The sequence below is a fragment of the Bubalus kerabau genome, chromosome 15 (genome assembly GCF_029407905.1).
Source record: "Bubalus kerabau isolate K-KA32 ecotype Philippines breed swamp buffalo chromosome 15, PCC_UOA_SB_1v2, whole genome shotgun sequence".
NCBI classification, from domain to species: domain Eukaryota; kingdom Metazoa; phylum Chordata; class Mammalia; order Artiodactyla; family Bovidae; genus Bubalus; species Bubalus kerabau.
In genome coordinates this window covers 79407211-79418159 of record NC_073638.1, presented here as the reverse complement: position 1 = coordinate 79418159, position 10949 = coordinate 79407211, and the positions used below count along the sequence as shown (strand labels likewise).

The window sequence follows — 10949 nt, the reverse complement described above, 5'->3', positions numbered from 1 at the left end:
TGAGGAACAACAAAGACATCAGAGATGCACACAGAACACGGGGTAAAGCATAACAAGAAGTATCTTACACAGCTGGTGAATACATTCCAGGTGACCCCTCTTTTCCCACAGTGACCTTCTTAATTGTTTCTCTCTGTATCTATTCCCACACAACTTTTCCAGAATAAAACCCTCTGATAGCCTCCACAAAGCATCTTACTGAAATATATGTCTTCTATTCCCCTATGTACAAAAAATAAAATATTCTCTCATATTTTTTGTAAACTGCCTAAAAATGTGAATTGTATATAAGAACATGTATGATCAAGATCATCAAGTGATGGGAGGGAAATGAAGAGTTGAAATAAGTAGCTGAAAATATATAAGGCAGATAATTTCTGTTATATTAATAGTTCTACTGAAGTATGTAAAGTCATAGAGAAATACAATAAAATTGTCAAAAAATGTAAATTTTGAGGGAATTCCCTAGCAGTCCAATGATTAGGACTCTGTACTTTCACTGCTGTGAGCCTGAGGTTCAATCTCTGGTTGGTGTACTAAGATCCCACAAACTGTGAAACATGGCCACAAAATAATGTAAGTATTTAAAACTGAGATCACATAACAACAGTGTGGGTCTATCTTCAATAACTATCAGTTTGTCCAACGTCTGTGCTGATCAGGGCATTTGGGGCTTCCCTGGTGGCTCAGATGATAAAGAATCCGCCTGCAATGCAGGAGATCTGGGTTTGATCCCTAGGTTGGGAAGATCCCCTGGAGAAGGGAATGACAACCCACTCCAGTATTCTTGCCTAGGAAATCCCATGGACAGAGGAGCCTGGTGGCCTACAATCCATGAGATCAGAGAGTCAGACACGACTGAATGACTAACACTCTAACTCTTTTGACTTTGGACTATATTCGGAAAGAATGCCCTAAAAGATATTTCAAGGGAGAGTGTATGGTGATAACACATGGATTATAAACTGAGAAAGGGGAAAGTGGAAATAATAAAATTCTTAAATTAGAAACAATTGCATTGATCATGAAAATCAACCTGGATGTCCTGATACAACTTATAAAACAGGCACTGATCCCTGATGGTAAAAATAAAAAGCAGATAATACATTTACCCTTTCTCACAGATGGAACACCAAGAAAAAGCACCAGAAGGTAATCTTACTAAATTGATGGAGTTTGTTCTCCTGGACTTTGCTGATGTTCCTCATCTCCAGAGGTTTTTATCTGGACTGTTCTTACTCACCTATATAATTATCTTGATGGGAAATGGCATCATATTTCTGATAACAATACTGAACCCTGGTCTCCAGACCCCCATGTATTTTTTCCTTGGCAATTTTTCCCTTTTGGAAATCTGCTACGTGTCTGTTAACGCTCCCCAGAATCTTTGGACACAAAGAAGAACGATTTCTCTAGTTGCTTGTGCCACACAAATGTGCTTCATTCTTATACTTGGGGCCACCGAGTGCTTCCTTCTGGCCGTGATGGCCTATGACCGCTACGCGGCCATTTGTAGCCCTCTGCAATATCCCCTAGTCATGAACTACAAGGTGTGTATCCAGCTGGTGGCCGGCTCCTGGATCAGTGGAATCCCAATCCAAATAGGCCAGACAGGCCAGATTTTCTCTCTGCCCTTTTGTGGTTCCAAACTTATCCACCACTTCTTCTGTGACATCCCTCCCATACTCAAGCTGGCCTGCAGGGACACTTTTCTGAATGAAATGTTGGTCTTCACAGTTGCTGCGCTGTTTGTTTTGGTTCCATTTCTGTTGATACTTGTTTCCTATGGCAAAATCATCTCCACAGTCCTTAAATTGCCATCAGCCACAAGTCGGGGCAAAGCCTTTTCCACCTGCTCCTCTCATCTTATGGTTGTGGCATTGTTCTTCGGATCAGGCCTCGTCACATATTTAAGACCCAAGGCTCAGCAGGAACTGACAAAGTGCTTTCCCTCTTCTACACGATTGTGACGCCTGTGTTTAACCCCATTGTATACAGTCTAAGGAACAAGGATGTCATGATGGCACTGAGACAATGGCCAGGCAAACACCTTAGTTCATTGAAAAAGTGACTTGTATTTCAGAACTTGATTTCTTATATATGTGTTATAAATTTTCAATAGATATTTATCTTAAACTCAATTTATCTGCCTATAAAGTGGTAGTTATTACCAAAATAAAAATTACTTGTAACACTGAGAAACCTTTTTGTCTAGAGTTATATAGTTGTGTATGGGTCAACAAATAGCAACATTTGCTTAGGAATTCTATAACCTTGTTGTGAAATGTTCTCTTTTAGTAAGAACTTTAGACAACAATTGCTATAATACACCCAGTTGTAATACAGACTCAGTTATATCACTTATTGGAAAGCATATTATCCAGTTCCATAGAGATGTCACACAAATTTTTTAAACTAAGTTAGTAATGGACTTTAATTAAAATATTATGTATAGCTTGGGTTAGCAATTATTCTGCAGAGAAATAATACAATGATTATAATATTAATATTATTGTAACAGGATAGTGCAGAGTGAAAAGTACCTCTCATTAGGAATGTAGTTTAATGAATGATGTTGTACAATGGTATTAGTAATTATTAGGCATCCCTTATGTGTATATCAGATTAAATTCATAATATGATTTGTTGAGTTGATAAAACAAAAGATATTATTGAAATCTTTACATATAATAAGATGAGCTTGGAAAAAGTGATGGGAATATTCATAAGCCATGGTTTTTTAATATATTTTCCTAGAGATGATAGTGGGGATAGGAAAGTTAGGGGAAAAGGGAAAGGATTTAAATTTTTGTAAAAGTATCTTCTATAAAAGCACAAGTACTGTACATCTTAAACCTTACAAACATACACATATTACAAATGGTCAATACAAAAATAATCATTGTTGCTAATTATAGAAATCACAGAGTAAATCATTTTATTTTTCCCTTTGTTTTATTGAAATTGTGCAGTTTATTACAATAAACTTGTGCTATTTGGGTAATCAAAATAACAAACAATAAATTTGTATTCATTCTGGACAAGGAAAATCGCAATTATTAGTTGTGTGTGCTATTTCTGTAGTTACATATTTTTCAAAATTCCATGTGTATATAATAATCCTTCATATAGACAAGCAACAGATCATTGCAGAAATATGACCTGTCACCACTCAGTTCAGTTCAGTTCACTTGCTCAGTTGTGTCCGACTCTTTGCGACCCCATGTATCGCAGCACGCCAGGCCTCCCTGTCCATCACCAACTCCCAGAGTTCACTCAGACTCACGTCCATCGAGTCAGTGATGCCATCCAGCCATCTCATCCTCTGTTGTCCCCTTCTTCTCTTGCCCCCAGTCCCTCCCAGCATCAGAGTCTTTTCCAATGAGTCAACTCTTCGCATGAGGTGGCCAAAGTACTGGAGTTTCAGCTTTAGCATCATTCCTTCCAAAGAAATCCCCAGATTGATCTTCAAAATGGACTGGTTGGATCTTCTTGAAGTCCAAGGGATTCTCAAGAGTCTTCTCCAACACCACAGTTCAAAAGCATCAATTCTTCGGTGCTCAGCCTTCTTCACAGTCCAACTCTCACATCCATACATGACCACAGGAAAAACCATAGCCTTGACTAGACGAACCTCTGTTGGCAAAGGAATGTCTCTGCTTTTGAATATGCTATCTAGGTTGGTCATAACTTTCCTTCCAAGGAGTAAGAGTCTTTTAATTTCATGGCTGAAGTCACCATCTGCAGTGATTTTGGAGCCCAGAAAAATAAAGTCTGACACTGTTTCCACTGTTCCCCCATCTATTTCCCATGAAGTAGTGGGACCGGATGCCATGATCTTCGTTTTCTGAATGTTGAGCTTTAAGCCAACTTTTTCACTCTCCACTTTCACTTTCATCAAGAGGCTTTTGAGTTCCTCTTCACTTTCTGCCATAAGGGTGGTGTCATCTGCATATCTGAGGTTATTCATATTTCTCCTGGCAATCTTGATTCCAGCTTGTGTTTCTTCCAGTCCAGCATTTCTCATGATGTACTCTGCATAGAAGTTAAATAAGCAGGGTGACAATATACAGCCTTGACATACTCCTTTTCCTATTTGGAACCAGTCTGTTGTTCCATGTCCAGTTCTAACTGTTGCTTCCTGCCCTGCATACAAATTTCTCAAGAGGCAGGTCCAGTGGTCTGGTATTCCCATCTCCTTCAGCATTTTCCACAGTTTATTGTGATCCTCACAGTCAAAGGTTTTGGCATAGTCAATAAAGCAGTAGTAGATGTTTTTCTGGAACTCTCTTGCTTTTTCCATGATCCAGAGGATGTTGGCAATTTGATCTCTGGTTCCTCTGCCTTTTCTAAAACCAGCTTGAACATCAAGAAGTTCATGGTTCACATATTGCTGAAGCCTGGCTTGGAGAATTTTGAGCATTACTTTACTAGCATGTGAGATGAGTGCAATTGTGCAGTAGTTTGAACATTCTTTGGCATTGCCTTTCTTTGGGATTGGAATGAAAACTGACCTTTTCCAGTCCTATGGCCACTGCTGAGTTTTCCAAATTTGCTGGCATATTGAGTGCAGCACTTTCACAGCATCATCTTTCAGGATTTGAAATAGCTCCACTGGAATTCCATCACCTCCACTAGCTTTGTTCGTAGTGATGCTTTCTAAGGCCCACTTGACTTCACATTCCAGGATGTCTGGCTGTAGGAGAGTGATCACACCATCGTGATTATCTGGGTTGTGAAGATCTTTTTTGTACAGTTCTTCTGTGTATTCTTGCCACCTCTTCTTAATATCTTCTGCTTCTTTTAGGTTCATGTAATTTCTGTCCTTTATCGAGCCCATCTTTGCATGAAATGTTCCCTTGGTATCTCTAATTTTCTTGAAGAAATCTCTAGTCTTTCCCATTTTGCTGTTTTCCTCTATTTCTTTGCATTGATTGCTGAAGAAGGCTTTCTTATCTCTTCTTGCTATTCTTTGGAACTCTGCATTCAGATGCTTATATCTTTCCTTTTCTCCTTTGCTTTTCACTTCTCTTCTTTTCACAGCTATTTGTAAGGCCTCCCCAGACAGCCATTTTGCTTTTTTGCATTTCTTTCCCATGGGGATGGTCTTGATCCCTGTCTCCTGTACAATGTCACGAACCTCAGTCCATAATTCATCAGGCACTCTATCTATCAGATCTAGGCCCTTAAATCTATTTCTCACTTCCACTGTATAGTCATAAGGGATTTGATTTAGGTCATACATGAATGGTCTAGTGGTTTTCCCTACTTTCTTTAATTTAAGTCTGAATTTGGCAATAAGGAGTTCATGATCTGAGCCACAGTCAGCTCCTGGCCTTGTTTTTGCTGACTGTATAGAGCTTCTCCATCTTTGGCTGCAAAGAATGTAATCAATCTGATTTAGGTGTTGACCACGTGGTGATGTCCATATGTAGAGTCTTCTCTTGTGTTGTTGGAAGAGGGTGTTTGTTATGATCAGTGCATTTTCTTGGCAAAACTCTATTAGTCTTTGCCCTGCTTCATTCTGCATTCTAAGGCCAAATTTGCCTGTTACTCCAGGTGTTTCTTGACTTCCTACTTTTGCATTCCAGTCCCCTATAATGAAAAAGACATCTTTTTTGGGTGTTAGTTATAAAAGGTCTTGTAGGTCTTCATTGAACCGTTCAACTTCAGCTTCTTCAGCATTACTGGTTGGGGCACAGACTTGGATTACTGTGATATTGAATTGTTTGTCTTGGAAACAAACAGAGATGATGCTGTCGTTTTGACATTGCATCCAAGTACTGCATTTTGGACTCTTTTGTTGACCATGATGGCCACTCCATTTCTTCTGAGGGATTCCTGCCCACAGTAGTAGATATAATGGTCATCTGAGTTAAATTCACCCATTCCAGTCCATTTTAGTTCGCTGAGTCCTAGAATGTCGACATTCACTCTTGCCATCTCTTGTTTGACCACTTCCAATTTGCCTTGATTCATGGACCTGACATTCCAGGTTCCTATGCAGTATTTCTCTCTACAGCATCACTCAAAGTTAAAAAATATGATGAACCTTGAACTGTTGTATTTAAAGTTTATTCCCATAAAAATAAATGTCAGTTTTGTCACATTTATGTGGAGCTGGCTATTTCCAGATGGATAGGGAGGTGCAGTACCACTTTTTCCTTGGGAGAAAACAACCAGATGACGTGTGACCAATTCTGATAATAAAGTAAAGAAGGAAAAACCAACTCTTATTGAGAACCAAGTAAACAGTAAATCACCAAGTTCCTCAGATAATACAGCCATCATAACCTAGTAAAATCTAATGGAAACAATTGAATACAGGGGAGGTTAAAAGAAAGAGAACTATAATAACAGCAATAACAAAATTCCAGGAAAATTTCTAGGCAGATGTTGGATAAATCCTGAAACTATCATATGTTGAAAAGATTGAGACATAAATTAAGAAAGCCTCTCTGTTTTCTCTCCTTCCTGCCTAATTAAAAAAAAAATTTTTTTTTCAGAGAGAAGAGATAACTAATGGAGGGGGCAACACTTAAAAATATTGATATATCGAGCAGATGCGACTGGATCTCTCTCCTTTTATAGAGAAGGGCAAATAAGAGTGATATCTTGGAGCATTATGAGTTTTTGGGTAGATACTGAAGTTTCACAAGCTAAAAATGTCAGTGGACAGTGTCAGAATTTATTTTCACTTTGGCTTGGCAACTAACAAGCCATATCTAAACTAGTTACCACATTCAGTGGTAATAGCTTGCCAAAAATCTGTATCCGTATCACTTGATTTTCAAACACAATGAATGTGTGCAAATACTGCCAATGTTTTGTAAATTATAAATATCTTTATTAGCAAGATAATCTTTTGTTACTACTTTGCATTGTACTATTCCCAGAACAAGTCACTTATAATTCTGATAAACTAAGCACACACAATTTCATTATTTAGAAACACAAAAACAGATATTCATTTATATAGGTATGCATGCTTGTCTGTGTGTGTACTTTAGGATAATATTGCTTTTGTGTACTGAAGTCAACTGACAACAAAGGATGGGAAGGTCAATAATATGTGTAAAGTCTTTCCAAGATTAATAGACTGATTCGGGGAAAGTGAAAAGTGAATATGTCTTCATTGTGCATCTGGATTGTATTAATAGCTATGGATTCTTTGCTGGAAGGGAATAATGGTAGACATCTTCTCTTTCTTTCCTTCTTTGAAAGGTATCTGTATATTTATATTTATATAGGTATGATATGTATAATTGTTTTTTGGAATAGTGTTTTGGTATATGTAACCTTATTGATAAACTATTTCTTTAGCTGTGACATGAAAGCATGTAAGCTTATTTCACTATCATAAGTAGTACAGAGAACATATATGGAAATAGAATAATAGAATTGGAAGATAAAGAGAAAGTGAACATATGGTCTGAGGGAAGAGTTGGAAAAAATATAAATTATGAAACAATGTTTTAGAGAGATGATGCTGAAATTTCAAAAAGGAAGATGATTGAGCTTTGCCACAATAAGCTTTACACACAAAAGATATACATATTTATATATGTGCATTTATATTTTGTGTTTAAAGCATTTAGATAGATGATAGATACACAGATAAAGAGTTTGTGTACATGCATGCAATAACACAGATGAGAACTTTTCTAGGTGGATTCACTGAACTAATTATATTTAGAATGATTAAGTTTGTCATATATGGCCTTCTCCAGTGGCTCAGTGGTAAAGAATCTGACTGAAGTGGAGGAGCTTCAGGAGACGTGGGTTTGATCCCTGAATTGGGAAGATATCTTGGAGAAGGGCATGGCAACCCATTCCAGTATTCTTGCCAGGAAATCCCACGGATAGAGGAGCCTGGCTATCTACAGTCCATAGGGTGGCACAACCAGACACAACTGAAGTGACTTAGCACACACACACAAGGTTGTTTTATATATATATATATATATATATATATATATATATATATATATATATATATATATATAGTTGTTGCTATTCAGTCGCTCGGTTGTGTCTGACTCTTTGTAAGTCCACAGATTGCAGCATGCCAGGCTTCCCTGTCCTTCACCATCTCCTGGAGCTTGTTCAAACTCATGTCCATAGAATTGGTGATGCCATCCAACCATCTTGAACTCTGTCATCCCCTTGTCCTCCTGCCTTCAATCTTTCCCAGCATCAGGGTCTTTTCTAAAGAGTTGGCTCTTCGCATCAGGTGGTCAAAGTATTGGAGCTTTAGCTTCAGCATCAGTCTCTCCAATGAATATTGAGGATTGATTTCCTTTAGGATTTACTGGCTTGATCTTCTTGCAGTCCCAGGGACTCAAGAATCTTCTCCAACACCCCAGTTTAAAAGCATCAATCCTTTGGCACTCAGCCTTCCTTATAAAATGTGTCTTTGAGGGTCATTATTCTGTGACAGCCAACATACTTAACAAAACAGAGAATCAATTAATATCTGCCTCATATATTGGATTTCCATACTGAAAGTATATAAACATTAGCAAACCACTGAATATCTAGAAGAAATGGAGTATCCGTCATAGTCAACAAGAGTCCAAAATCCAGTACTTGGATGCAATCTCAAAAATGACAATGATCTCTGTTCGTTTCCATTCGTTTCCATTCAATATCACGGTAATCCAAGTCTATGCCCCAACCAATAATGCTGAAGAAGCTGAAGTTGAACGGTTCTATGAAGACCTACAAGACCTTCTAGAACTAACACCCAAAAAAAGATGTCCTTTTCATTATGGGGGACTGGAATACAAAAGTAGGAAGTCAAGAAACACCTGGAGTAACAGGTAAATTTGGCCTTGGAGTACAGAATGAAGCAGGGCAAAGACTAATAGAGTTTTGCCAAGAGAACGCACTGGTCATAGCAAACACCCTCTTCCAACAACACAAGAGAAGACTACACATGGACATCACCAGATGGTCAACACCTAAATCAGATTGATTATATTCTTTGCAGCCAAAGATGGAGAAGCTCTATACAGTCAGCAAAAACAAGGCCGGGAGCTGACTGTGGCTCAGATCCTGAGCTCCTTATTGCCAAATTCAGACTTAAAATCAAGAAAGTGGGGAAAACCACTAGACCATTCAGGTATGACCTAAATCAAATCCCTTATGACTAGACAGTGGAAGTGAGAAATAGATTTAAGAGACTAGATCTGATAAAGTGCCTGATGAACTATGGACGGAGGTGCATGACATTGTACAGGAGACAGGAATCAAGACCATCTCCAAGAAAAAGAAATGCAAAAAAGCAAAATGGCTGTCTGAGAAGACCTTACAAATAGCTGTGAAAATAAGAGAAGTGAAAAGCAAAGAAGAAAATGAAAGATATTCCCATTTGAATGCAGAGTTCCAAAGAATAGCAAGGAGAGATAAGAAAGCCTTCCTCAGTGATCAATGCAAAGAAATAGAAGAAAACAATAGAATGGGAAAGACTAGCGATCTCTTCAAGAAAATTAGAAATATATTTTCTTAAAAATATATTTCATATTAATGAAGAATATATTTCACTACACTTTCACAGGTCTTATTAGTAATAGGTTTTGTTTCTTTAGGGAATTTGAAAAATAAGAGGACATAGAATCCTGTTTATACATAAGGAAACAAAAGTCAAAAAGTGAAATAATTGTATTTCGGATTGAATCATTCCCACAGATGAAATATAAAGAGATGGAAGCAGAAGACAATGTATCCACAGTTATACAATTTGTTCTCCTGGGGTTTTCTGACCTTCCAAACCTCCAAGGGTTACTCTTTGGAGTGTTCTCCATAATTTACATCATTATCTTAACTGAAAAGAGTCTCTTAATAATAATAACTCGGCTTGACCCAGCTCTGCAGAAACCCATGTATTTTTTCTTGGCAAATTTTTCCTCCTTGGAAATTTGTTACGTGCCTGTCACTTTCCCTAGGAATCTGGTGAACCTTTGGACTCAAAACAGAAGCATTTCTATGTTGGCCTGTGCTGCCCAAATGTGCTTCTTCCTTATCTTCGGAACCACTGAGTATTTCCTCCTGGCGGTGATGGCCTATGACCGCTGTGTGGCCATCTGCGACCCTCTGCATTATCCCCTGGTCATGACCCCAAAGACATGCCTCCAGCTGGCTGTGGGCTCCTGGGTCAGTGGAATCCCAGTGCAGATAGGGCAAACGTGTTGGATCTTCACTCTGCGTTTCTGTCATTCGAACCAGATTAACCACTTCTTCTGTGACGTACCCCCCATTCTGAAGCTGGGCTGTGGAGACACTTCTGTGCAGGAACTGTCAGTCTATGCAGGAGTTCTGCTGGTTGCTGCAGTGCCTTTTATGTTAATACTTGCCTCTTACAGTAAAATCATTTCCACTATTCTGAGGTTGCCAACAGCCAGAAGAGCCAAAGCCTTCTCCACGTGTTTGTCTCACCTGTTGGTTGTGCTTTTATTTTTGTATCTGCTGCCATTGCCTACTTCAGGCCCAAATCCAGTCACTCTGCAGGAACTGACAGACTGCTCTCCTTGTTCTACCCCATAGTGACTCTGGTGTTAAATCCCATGATATACAGCCTTGAGAACAAGCATGTGATTGCAGCATTGAGACAATTGTTACTTAAAATATAGATTGAAGGCAGGAGGAGACAGGGACCACAGAGGACAAGATGGTTGAATGGCATCACTGATTCAATGGACAACAGCTTGAGCAAACTCTAGGAGATGGTGAAGGACAGGGAAGCCTGGCGTGCTGCAGTCCATGGGGTTACAAAGAGCTGGACTGCACTGAGTTACTGAAAACAATAATAGTATAGTGTGATGAGTATAATTATAAATGTTTTAACTGTTTGCCACACAGTTATCAGAGAAAGGTTTTAAATATCTATAATTTCCCCTTAAAAACTTAACCCTTTCTAGCTTATAAGATACTTTAGATAGTTTAGAATA

At 38.5% G+C, this 10949-nt stretch overlaps 2 pseudogenes; both read left to right on the top strand.

Moving 5' to 3' along the window:
• Positions 1 to 936: 936 nt before the first annotated feature.
• LOC129627682 (olfactory receptor 10AG1-like) lies at positions 937 to 2071 on the top strand (annotated as a pseudogene).
• A 7610-nt stretch (positions 2072 to 9681) lies between these two features.
• On the top strand, positions 9682 to 10631 carry LOC129627684 (olfactory receptor 10AG1-like; annotated as a pseudogene).
• The last annotated feature ends 318 nt before the right edge of the window (positions 10632 to 10949 follow it).